At 36.7% G+C, this 13,637-nt stretch overlaps 1 pseudogene; it reads left to right on the forward strand.

Moving 5' to 3' along the window:
• Positions 1 to 2,982, forward strand: part of LOC105290895 — a 13,140-nt pseudogene extending 10,158 nt beyond the window's left edge.
• The last annotated feature ends 10,655 nt before the right edge of the window (positions 2,983 to 13,637 follow it).

Here is a 13,637-nt window from a genome sequence, read left to right on the forward strand (position 1 = left end):
AGTGCAGCCTACTGTTCTGTTTCATGACTTGCATCTCAGAAAAATCCGTAGAAGGGAGGAAAGGAGAACAAATTCTTTGTCCATCTCCTATCATTCATCAAAATCCTCTCCACAGAATATTAACTCTCTGTATCACCCAGCTCCACCAGGCATCTACTGGGACAGTCAGAATTGGGGTGGATTCAGGGTGCCCAGCTTCTTGTCAGTACTCCCCAGTCAGGACCCACTGTCCAGCTTCTGGGAGTGTGACTATCTGACAGCTCCCAGCTGGGTCCTCTGTGGCAACTGTAATCAAACAGAGAGAGCCACATAAGCCAAGGTCACATCCCCTGCTATAGGTAGCCCCCATCAGTGACCAATTGATAAGGGGATACAAAGGTTCAGCCTCACTGCTTCACTTGGGGCATCTCTGAACAGCAGACCTCCCCATGCCTTGGCTAAGGCCTCTGTTGCAAATTATCAGTTTATTCCCTCACTCTGTCTAATCCTACTCTGCTAGAAGTAGCCAGACCCTAAACCTCAGGAACAAATAACAATAATTCTAAATAAATTAGAAGAAAAATCTGAAGATCTGTTATTCCTTTGTTCCCTGCCATTGTTAGTGGAAGTGACCAAATGCTTTGTATCATTCTGCCTTAAATTCAAAATCACTTATCAAGGACAAAGAGGACCATTTGTTATGGCCTGAGAAGTTCCCACCCAAGTAATGACTAGTTATATATAAGCATAGCAAGTAGATAAGTTAAACTTCTGAGTATTTACATAGAATAACAGTAATAGCAATAATTTGTTTTTTAAAAACTTAAAGCTCCTCAGCATCTCTGCCTTTCTTCTTAGTATTCTGGGGAGTACAAACAGGTTGAAAGTTAAAAAAAAAATAGATTTTAGATAAAAATAAGGAAAAGACATCTCAGTGTCTAAACGAGGTAGTCACAGACAGCCCAGGGAACCAGGAGGCTCCCTTCTACTGAGAGTGTTGAGGAGGAGATTCAACATCAAACGACCTTTAAAGTCCCTTCTAATCCTGAGGATTTTAACCATGATTGGCTTTTAATATCTACTGGTCTCTGATTATAAAATATAATCCTTCTAGAAAGACTATCATTTCTCTTTGAACTGTCCCTGATTAGAGAAATTGTCCACTCCTAAGAGAACACAGAAGAGCTCAGAGTCCCATATCGCAATGATAGGAAGGAAACTTTTCTGTCCTAATGTTTGCAGCTACTTCAACAAGTTATACTTCCCAGGGAGAGCTTAGGCATTGGTTAAGTAGGCTAAGAAGCAGCCTGGATTCTGGAAGAAGCCTGGAAGTGGGGACAAGGCATATCAGCTGCTAGTCCTAATAAAAGTTCTTTTGTGAGCCAGCTTCCAGTGATTTACCTCACTGGGTTCACAAATGTCCAAATCGTGAGCTGGATCACAGAACCAAAACTAAAAAAAAAAAAATTATACTTACTATGCAGATAAAGGCAAGTCAAAAAAGAGAATAAAAACACGATCACACACAGACATCAGAATGAGTTCTTTTTCAAATTGGATTAGCATCTCTCCCAGTCAAAAATGATTCTGGAGAATTTAGAAAGGTAATAGGCATCTCTCTTTGATCACTTTAGTATCATCTGCCTCCTAGAGGCCTCAATAAATGTGTATTAATGAATGAATGGTTGAATGAATGAATCAGTCATGTGTGCATTTCTAGAGGCCCCCAAAATACAGAAACACAGACAAGTCTAGAAATGAGGCGACTTACCAGAAAATTTCTTTTAATGCAACAGGAATCCTTAGAAACTAAACTTTCAATGCGTATTTCTTATATTGACTATGTGTTACGGCAAATTTCTATAAATTGTTCAAACAACAAATATCCATTGCTAGAAATATAAAAGAATTAAATAACAATCCCTGTTGTTTTTCTTTTCAAGTCTCTTCAAAATACTATCTTACATACTTTACCCTCTGAAAGTAAATCTTTTCAAAATTGTGGTAATGTCTACTTCCTGCCCACAAGTTTTCCCTGGCAAATTGTTAAAACTGCTCCCTCCACCACGATGGCAGCGCCAAAGACAAAGAGCTGCTGCTGCCGCGGCTCCCCGACCTTTTCAGAACCGGCCAGCAGCTTCTGAACGACGTGGAAGTGGCAGGGGAACCCCTCGGCTCGCAGGCTGTCCAGGAGATGTGGAAGGGGCCGGACATCCTGAAGACAGCTGCCGAAATGCTGTCACAGCTCCACCTGTTCAGCCGAAATGAAGATTTAGAAGTGATAGCTTCCCCTGACCTGAAGCACCTGATGTTGCCAGCATTTCAAGGAGCGCTCACCATGAAACCAGTCAACCCCAGCAAGCGTCTGGATCATTCGCAGTGGGCACGAAAACACTTTTTAAACTACTTAACTCAGTGCCAGTACTATCGTGTGGCAGAGTTTGGCTGCCCCAAACCAAGAACAACTCCGCTGAAAATAGCACTGCTTGTCCCTCCATGGCCTATCCTAGCCTCGTTACTATGGCATCTCAAAGACAAGCTAAAATAGAGAGGGACAAGCAGAGGAAGGAGATGGAACAGAGGCTGGCCGCCCTGAAGGCCACTGTGAAAAGAGGTCAAGCAGACGATGAGCACATTCGCGAATACTGCCTCCTTCACCTGCGAATGTGAGTCGGTATCAGCCTAGAGGAGATTGAGAGCATTGACCAAGCGATAAAGATCCCGAGAGAAAAAGACTCGTCAAAAGAGGCAGCGGCTTCTCACTCATCTCATCAGGACAGGCCTCCAATGAAATCTTTCATTCTCACTCGGAATGCTGCCCAAGCAAAAGTATTTGGAGCTGGCAATCCAAGTCTAGCGACCATGACGGTGCATGACTAGTATGATCAGCATCAGAAACTTGTAGTATTACCAGATCAGAGAATAGCCAAGACAACATCAGAGGTCAGAAAAGCACCTCAGCGACAAGAAAACCTGGACAGAAAGGAGGAAGCGTCTGCTTGACCGCTTTTCACAGTGGCCTTCAGGGCGGCCACCAGGAAGTTCAGAGAATACCAAGCAGGATAAGTTCCAAGGAAACTATACCTCTATATCATATTCAAACTTCAGAAAATCAAAGATTAAACAAAATCTTGAAAGAAAATGGAAGATTAAAACACCTTACCTAGAGAGGAGCAAAGATTATAATGACATACAATTCCTCTTCAGAAATCATGTAAGCAAGAAAAGTATAGAGTGAAATATTTTAAATACTGAAAGAAAGAGAAACCCACAAATCTAGATTTCATATCCAGAGAAATTATCCTTCAAAAGTAAAGGAGAAATAAAGATTTTTCTATGACAAACAACAATGTTGTTACAGCAACCCAAATTGACTAACACAAAGGGTTACTATCTAAATATATAAAGAAGTCCTACAACTCGAAAAAAATTTTTTTAATGAGCAAAGCGACATTTCTCTAAAGAAAAAATAGCCAATAAGCATATGAAAAGATGCTCAACATCACTAATCATTAGGGAAATGCAAATCAAAACCACAATGAGATACTACTTCATACTCATTAGAATGGCTACTATAAAAATAATAATAATAACACGTGGTGAAAATATGGGAAAATTGGAACTCTTGTTCACTGTTTTTAGAAATGTAAAATTGTGCAGCCCCTATGGAAAATACTATGGTACTTTCTCAAAAAATTAAATATAGAATTACCAAATGATCCTACGATTCACCCCAAAAAAACTGAAATACACCTAAAAGAATTGAAATCAGGGATTAGAAGAGATATTAAAACATCCATATTCACAGTTGCCAAAAAGTGGAAACAACCTAAGTGTCCATCAACAGATAAATAAATAAGAAAATGTGATATGCACATACAACGAAATCACTCAGCCTTAAAAGAATGAAGAGAGAATTCTGACACATGATACAATATAGATGAAATTTGAAGACATGCTATGTGAAGTTAGTCAGACAAAATGAAAAATACCGTGTGATTCCACTTACATGAGGTACCTAGATTATCAAACTCAAAGAGGCAGTAAGTAGAATGGTGCTTGCTTGAGGCTCAGGGGGAGGGGCATAAGGAGTTATTGTTTAACAAGTCAGAGTTTTAGTTTTGCAAAATGAAAAGAGTTCTGTGGATGGATGTGGTCATGATAGCAGCACAATGTTAATGTATATACTGCCATTCGAGAGTGCACTTAAAAATGGTTAAAAGGGTAAATTTTATATTATGTATGTTTTACCACAGTAAAACATACAAAAAAGATGTGAAGTAAATGTATAAAGATAAAAGATAAAAACTTTATACCTAGAATAATTTAAATTATGTAGAATAAAAAAATTAAAATCCTGAGAAAAATATGCAAAATATTAAGAGCCAATATTTTTGAAGAGTAAGGTAATGGTTACTTTCTTACATTTTAATTTATTTACTTTCTAAATGGTTTCTAGTACATATGTATTACTTTTATAGTAAAACAAAATAAAATAAAAATGATGTAACTTAAGTATTATACAGAGTAGAAACATATATTCAGGATAAGGCAGAAACCAAGGAATTAGTCATGCTCATAGAAAGCTAAAGGTCAGTGAGGAAAATGTGTACATTAACTTGAAATTGATGAGGCAACTAAAAGTCAGTCTCTGTGTTTGAGCTACACACATATAAGCAGAAACATCATTCTGGTTTTAACAAGAATGCCAGAGCTATTAAATCAGGGCTGGGGAAATAAACCAAGGTCACCAACATCACATAGGTTGTTATAGACGACAAACTGCAGAGAAAGGGGAATATATTTTTTACTTTATTTTATTTTTTAAAAGTCCTACATATCCAACTATACTACAAGCCTTCAGTAATCAAAACAGCATGGTACTGGCATAAAAACAGATACATCGATCAATGAAACAGAATAGAGAGCCCGGAAATAAATCCGTGCCTGTACTTTCACTTAATATATGACAAAGGAGGTAAGAAAATACAGCAGGGTAAAGACAGTCTCTTCAATAAATGATATTGGGAAAATTGGACAGATACATGCAAAAAAAAAAAAAACAAAGGAGAAGAAGAAGAAACTGGACCACCTTCTCACACCATCTACAAGAATAGACTCAAAATGTATTAAAGACTTAAATGTAAGACCCAAAACCATAAAAATTCTAGAAGAAAACATAGGCAGGAAACTCTCTGAAATTAGTAGTAATTTCTTTTTGGATATCTCTCTCCAGGGCAAGAGAAACAAAAGAAAAAATAAACAAATGGGACTACATCAAACTAAAAGGTTTTTGTACAGCAAAGAAAACCATCAACAAAACAAAAAGACAACTAACTGGGAGAAGATATTCACAAATGATACACCTGATAAGGGGTCAATATCCAAAATATATAAAGAACTCATACAACTAAACAACAACAAAAAATGAACAATCCAATTTAAAAATGAGCAGAAGACCTGAAAAGATACTTCTCCAAAGGGGAAATACAGCTGGCTAATAGACATATGAAAAGATGCTCACGGTCACTAATCATCAGAGAAATGCAAATTAAAACTACAATGAAATATCACCTCACATCTGTCAGAATGGCTATGATCAATAAATCAAAAAACAAGTGTTGGCGTGGATGCAGAGAAAAAGGTACCCTCATACATTGTTGGTGGGATTGCAATTGGTACAGCCCCTATGGAAAACAGTATGGCGGTTCTTCAAAAAATTAAAAATGGATATGCCTTATGACCCAGCAATTGCACTTCTGGGTATTTATCCAAAGAAAACCAAAACAATAATTCATAAAAATCTATGCACTCCAATATTCATGGCAACACAATTTACAATAGCCAAGATATGGAAGCAGCCTAAATGCCCATCTATAAATGATTTGATAAAAGACATTATGGTTCATATATACAATGAAATATTACTCAGCCATTAAAAAAATGAAACCCTACCATTTGCAATGACATGGATGGACCTAGAGGTTCTTATGCTGAGTGAAATAAGTCAGACAGAGAAAGATAAATATCATATGATTTCACCTGTATGCAGAATCTAAGGAACAAAAAGAACGAACTAATCAAATATAGATTCACAAATATAGTGGACAATTTGGTGACAGACAGAGGGGATGGGGATGGGGATGGGGTGCTGGGAGAATGGGGTGAAGGAATAAAGAAATACAAATTAGTAGTTGATAGATGGACACGGGATAGGAAGCACGGCAGAGGGAATGTAGTTAGCATTAATATGTTGGCTAGCTGGAGGGCCGGGGAGGGAGGGAGCAATTGGGGGGATTGTTTTATGACCTATATAGATGTCTAACCAATGTACTGTATACTTGAAACTATTAAAATTAATTAATTATTTTTTTAAAGTCCTATATATTTATCATCATGGTATTTCTAAGAAGTCATTAAAGTCGATAGAAGGAGAACTATAAATGGTAGCCCAGGACCTCCACCAGTGAGTCAGCAAAGTCATTACTTATTATGAAATACAAGAGAATCAAGAGGAGGAAAATGATTCAGTAAAGAAAAAGAGAGCCAGAGATGACCAATAAGAAGGTGAGTTGTGATACTTGGAGAAAATCTTTTCAAGGTATCAAGAATTACACTATTTAATTTTTAATACTTGTAAAGCAATTTTACAACAGCTTGGGTAATAATAAATTCAATACTCTCCTCTTTTTTATAAATTCAAACTCTTGTACCAGGCAGAACTGGCTGGCTGAGTCTCCTTGATACAACAGTTTATCCTCAGACCCTAGCTTAGAACAGGGCTCTGGAAAACTATGATGAATATGTTTTGGAGGGAAGATAAGAGGCGAGGAAGCACTTCCATATCTCTAACATTTTGACCTGAGTATCAAAATTTTAAATATGCTCAACTCTTGACACAGCAATTTTACTTCTATGAATATATCCTGAAGAATTTCTTGTAAAAGCATACCAAAGTAAGTGGATGTAATGTTCATGGTAGCATTTTTAGTAAAGGCAAAACTTTAAAGTCAATCTGAAAGTCCATCAGTTTGAAAATGGTTAACTAAATCAATCATAAAATGTTCAAACTAGGACCACTATGCGGTCATTAAATAGAATCTATTATGTTTGTATATCCTGACATGAAAAGATGTCTATGGTATGTTGTTGAATTTACAAAAAAAAAAAAAAAAAAACTAAATTTTTCAGTGTATGCAATGTAACCCCATGTGTTCTTAAAAAGTATATACAGCCATGTCCTGCATAATGACATGTTTGTGAACAATGGACTATATATGCCACAGTGGTTCCATAAAATTATAATGGAGCTGAAAAATCCCTATCACATAATGACATCCTAGCTCAACACATTTCTTATGTGTTTATGGTGATGCTGATGTAAACACACCTACTGCACTGCTATCATATAAAAGTTTAGCACATGCAATTACAGTTGTAGGTAACAACATCTAGGTTTGTGTAAGTGCACTCTATGATGTTTGCACAATGACAAAGTCATCTAATGACACATTTCTCAGAACATATTCCCATTATTAAGCAATGCATCACTGTATATGTGTATGAACATATGTGTGTATATGTATGTGTGCGTATATATGACTGTATAGAAAGAGATAATAAAAATAATAGGTAACACTTATAATCTTAGCAATAACAAATTATTATCAACAACACTCAAGGGAATAGGTGTGGGTAAGAAATGATGAAGAGAAACTATCCATATTTAGCTTATAATCTTATGGATTAATGAAAACTTTTCCCAATTCTGGATATTAAGTTTAAAACATTTAAACTTACTTTAAATTTGTCTTTTCTAAAATTATCTAACAATGTTCATTCAGAAATAAAGCTTAGAAGCCAAGCCTATCACAAAATTAAAAAGCCACCAAGAACCATGTTATTCATCATATGCAACGTCCGAGACCACGTCAGGCTATCTCTCATCATGAAAAAAAGTCTACTGGATAACTATAGTTATCGCTTTTATCAAGCCTCCCAAGACCTTTATAAAGATGCAGAATCTTTACCCAAAAGGTGAGCACGAATTAAATTGCATTTCCATGTTTCTGTAACAAAGCTTTCCTGTAAATAGCCACCATACTGACGAAAACCATAATAAGCCACAGTTTTCCAAGACTTACATTTTCCTTAGTGCAAAACCTTTATTGCGTGTGTGTCTGTATGTGTGCACAGTGTGTGCACTGAGTTCAGTATTCTATACAACCTTTCTACATCCACACGTAGTTCTTAGGCTACTGTCCCCCTGTATTTCACATTCTTATATGAATGTTTTGAATCTTTTTGGCAAAAATTGGAATCACTATTGAAACTGGAACAGTGGGAGAATGGTCAAACCCATTTCCCTCCTAAGCCACTGTGCTTGCAGTCAGCTTTTCACCCAGTCTTCCCTACATTCTCTACCAGGCACTGGCTCCACAGTGGAACGGGACCAAGGATATAGGCAGACCTGTAGTCTCAGGAAGACCCAGGGTGAAGCTATGGGGATAAAAACAAGGCGTGGTTAATAAAATTTGGTTATACTTCTCAAGCATTATTCAAGTCTGCCCGATGCCATAGCATCTCATAGAAGAGACACGTGCCAATAGCCTTCTGTGATGACACACTAACAAAAGAAAACCTGAAGGAACATGAGAGGTCACCTCAGCACTCCCATTGCTGGGAATATTTGTGGGTTCCAAAGAGAATCAGGGAAAACTTTTCAGCATATCTGAGGCAAAGACTGAGCTGTGATCATCTTCTCTTGTTTACCTAACAAAACACATTTATTCTTGCTTTTCCTCTTCCTGTTGCTTAGTTAACATGATTCAGCCTTCATATTCAGATCAAGTGTGAGATCTCCAGCCAAGCTTTCCCTGAACTAAATCAATATTCCTATTATAGGCATGCTTTGTACTGATCCATAATAGCATATATCAACACTGCAATTACTTCCTTGTTTGTGTGATTATTTTATGATGATTATATATGTCTCCTCACTAACCTCTAAGCTCTGTGGGGGCTTAGTGTTATAACCCTGAGCCTATAACATAATCATCTCTCAAATATTTATTGAACGGAGGATTGAACAAATTAATGATTGAATGAACAGAGTATACCAATTCATCTCAGAGGCTGCTGGCCTCTCTCATACTCATCCCCACTGTGGTTGGGTTTGATTTGTCTGTCAGTACACAACCCAGTCATCAATAGCAAAGTTGGTTTCATTTGTAAAATATGGTGCGTAAGTCATTTCAGATTATGCAAGGAAGAAGACTGAAGGTTTTACGGGCTCCTCCTTCAGGTTTTCTAGCTCATCAGAGGCATAAGTCTGAAGTAAAGAGCAAAAATCAGGAAACATACTTGTGGGAGAAAATCCAGATGATACAGAAGGCTGTTTGATCAAAGCAGGAAAGGCCAGTCTTGGTGATAGTCTAGTGGTAATCACAGCAGTCTGGTCCCAGGAAGACTGTGGCTGCGTTTCTGCGCCAGGAAATGGAGGAGGTGGAATATGTTCCTACAACAAGATGTCCCTCATTAGTCATGATCCCTAACATTGCCAGGAAAGCATAAAGAAGACAAGGACCAATTTGACTTGCAATAGCATGGGAGATTTTACTGCCCCTATAAAGACAATAGGCAATTCAATGAATCAAATCCATTTTAAAGAAGAATACTTTGACAAATTATGTATGATTTTTAAAAACCTTTTCTGTTATCAACGTATTACATTTCTTCCAGTTTCAACCACCTTCCGTTCACCATAACCTGTGATCCGTGACAAGCAGAGAGTTATTATTAGCAGAGAGAGGAACATCCCCAATTCAGATGTGTCTGCCTTTTTTTGGAAAGCCCTCAACCTTGGGGAATATTTAAAATTTTTCCTGCACTTATACTAATCATGGAAAGCTTTTATGGTGATGCTGATGTAAACACACCTACTGCACTGCTATCATATAAAAGTTTAGCACATGCAATTACAGTTGTAGGTAACAACATCTAGGTTTGTGTAAGTGCACTCTATGATGTTTGCACAATGACAAAGTCATCTAATGACACATTTCTCAGAACATATTCCCATTATTAAGCAATGCATCACTGTATATGTGTATGAACATATGTGTGTATATGTATGTGTGCGTATATATGACTGTATAGAAAGAGATAATAAAAATAATAGGTAACACTTATAATCTTAGCAATAACAAATTATTATCAACAACACTCAAGGGAATAGGTGTGGGTAAGAAATGATGAAGAGAAACTATCCATATTTAGCTTATAATCTTATGGATTAATGAAAACTTTTCCCAATTCTGGATATTAAGTTTAAAACATTTAAACTTACTTTAAATTTGTCTTTTCTAAAATTATCTAACAATGTTCATTCAGAAATAAAGCTTAGAAGCCAAGCCTATCACAAAATTAAAAAGCCACCAAGAACCATGTTATTCATCATATGCAATGTCCGAGACCACTTCAGGCTATCTCTCATCATGAAAAAAAGTCTACTGGATAACTATAGTTATCGCTTTTATCAAGCCTCCCAAGACCTTTATAAAGATGCAGAATCTTTACCCAAAAGGTGAGCACGAATTAAATTGCATTTCCATGTTTCTGTAACAAAGCTTTCCTGTAAATAGCCACCATACTGACGAAAACCATAATAAGCCACAGTTTTCCAAGACTTACATTTTCCTTAGTGCAAAACCTTTATTGCGTGTGTGTCTGTATGTGTGCACAGTGTGTGCACTGAGTTCAGTATTCTATACAACCTTTCTACATCCACACGTAGTTCTTAGGCTACTGTCCCCCTGTATTTCACATTCTTATATGAATGTTTTGAATCTTTTTGGCAAAAATTGGAATCACTATTGAAACTGGAACAGTGGGAGAATGGTCAAACCCATTTCCCTCCTAAGCCACTGTGCTTGCAGTCAGCTTTTCACCCAGTCTTCCCTACATTCTCTACCAGGCACTGGCTCCACAGTGGAACGGGACCAAGGATATAGGCAGACCTGTAGTCTCAGGAAGACCCAGGGTGAAGCTATGGGGATAAAAACAAGGCGTGGTTAATAAAATTTGGTTATACTTCTCAAGCATTATTCAAGTCTGCCCGATGCCATAGCATCTCATAGAAGAGACACGTGCCAATAGCCTTCTGTGATGACACACTAACAAAAGAAAACCTGAAGGAACATGAGAGGTCACCTCAGCACTCCCATTGCTGGGAATATTTGTGAGTTCCAAAGAGAATCAGGGAAAACTTTTCAGCATATCTGAGGCAAAGACTGAGCTGTGATCATCTTCTCTTGTTTACCTAACAAAACACATTTATTCTTGCTTTTCCTCTTCCTGTTGCTTAGTTAACATGATTCAGCCTTCATATTCAGATCAAGTGTGAGATCTCCAGCCAAGCTTTCCCTGAACTAAATCAATATTCCTATTATAGGCATGCTTTGTACTGATCCATAATAGCATATATCAACACTGCAATTACTTCCTTGTTTGTGTGATTATTTTATGATGATTATATATGTCTCCTCACTAACCTCTAAGCTCTGTGGGGGCTTAGTGTTATAACCCTCAGCCTATAACATAATCATCTCTCAAATATTTATTGAACGGAGGATTGAACAAATTAATGATTGAATGAACAGAGTATACCAATTCATCTCAGAGGCTGCTGACCTCTCTCATACTCATCCCCACTGTGGTTAGGTTTGATTTGTCTGTCAGTACACAACCCAGTCATCAATAGCAAAGTTGGTTTCATTTGTAAAATATGGTGCGTAAGTCATTTCAGATTATGCAAGGAAGAAGACTGAAGGTTTTACGGGCTCCTCCTTCAGGTTTTCTAGCTCATCAGAGGCATAAGTCTGAAGTAAAGAGCAAAATCAGGAAACATACTTGTGGGAGAAAATCCAGATGATACAGAAGGCTGTTTGATCAAAGCAGGAAAGGCCAGTCTTGGTGATAGTCTAGTGGTAATCATAGCAGTCTGGTCCCAGGAAGACTGTGGCTGCGTTTCTGCGCCAGGAAATGGTGGAGGTGGAATATGTTCCTACAACAAGATGTCCCTCATTAGTCATGATCCCTAACATTGCCAGGAAAGCATAAAGAAGACAAGGACCAATTTGACTTGCAATAGCATGGGAGATTTTACTGCCCCTATAAAGACAATAGGCAATTCAATGAATCAAATCCATTTTAAAGAAGAATAGTTTGACAAATTATGTATGATTTTTAAAAACCTTTTCTGTTATCAACGTATTACATTTCTTCCAGTTTCAACCACCTTCCGTTCACCATAACCTGTGATCCGTGACAAGCAGAGAGTTATTATTAGCAGAGAGAGGAACATCCCCAATTCAGATGTGTCTGCCTTTTTTTGGAAAGTCCTCAACCTTGGGGAATATTTAAAATTTTTCCTGCACTTATACTAATCATGGAAAGCTTTAGCATTGGAAAAATAAAAACTCCATAGGAAATGCTTTGCCAGTATCCAAATAAAATTAGAATATATTTTAAAATGATAGATACGTCAGTTAATTCATTTGCTAGATAAAATACATCCATAACACAAAGAAAATAGTACTTCTAAAAGCAAAAAAATTTTTTTCAATGACATCAATATTTATTAAACATTTGTAAGTGTGCTAGGCAATGTGCTAGACCATGAAATACAGAGCAAAACGTATTTGCAGTAAGATGATGGAATTATTAGAAAAATAATAAGACCTCTATAGATACATGGGCAAAAGGATACAATTGTCAAAAGAGGGCATAGTCTGATAAAATAAACATGAAAAACCTGATCAAGTAGTAATAATAGATGCAAATTAAAACTATAATGAGATAGTTTTATCAAATTAACAAAAATTAATGGAAAACATCCTTTTTCTTAATTCTACTATAACAGTAACTTTGGATTTATGTATTTCAACTATTTTAATTCGCCAAAATTCACATACATATTTTGAATTTTAGATGGTTTATTATTATTGCTAATTATTTCTAATTATTTACTGTTTAATTTTCTAACGAAGTTCTGAATTAATTTAATCTGATTCTATCTTATCTTCTAAAGCAAATAATCTTTTTTCTATGTTGTTTAAGATATACAGAAGCTGCTTTTTTCCAGAATGCTCCAATACATCCTACTCTTTCTCCTCCTAGATGTCTTTCGATAGACTTTAAAGTTAAACAGTAGTGTGCTTTTCTCAAGCTACAACTAACTAAACTCCCTTAGGTAACTAACTCTTAACTACTCTTAAAAAAGATCTCAAAGAGCAAAAGCAATCTGGAGAAGGAAAAAGAATGCTGGAAACATCACCTTCCCTGATATCAAACTATACTGCAAAGCTATAGTAATCTAAACAATATGGAATTGGCACAAAAGCAAACATACAGATTAATGGACAGAATTGAGAGACTAGAAATAAACCCACATATATATGGACAATTAATCTATGACAAGTAGCCAAGAACATACAGTGGAGAAAGGACAGTCTCTTCAATAAATGGTGCTGGGAAAACAAAATGACCACAGGCAAAAGAATGAAACTAAAGCACTGACTTACACCATTCCCAAAATTAACTCGAAATGGTTTAAGACTTAAATGTAAGACCTGAAACCATAAACTTCCTCAAAGAAA

The sequence above is a fragment of the Pteropus vampyrus genome, unplaced genomic scaffold, assembly GCF_000151845.1.
Source record: "Pteropus vampyrus isolate Shadow unplaced genomic scaffold, Pvam_2.0 Scaffold39, whole genome shotgun sequence".
In the NCBI taxonomy this organism is placed as follows: domain Eukaryota; kingdom Metazoa; phylum Chordata; class Mammalia; order Chiroptera; family Pteropodidae; genus Pteropus; species Pteropus vampyrus.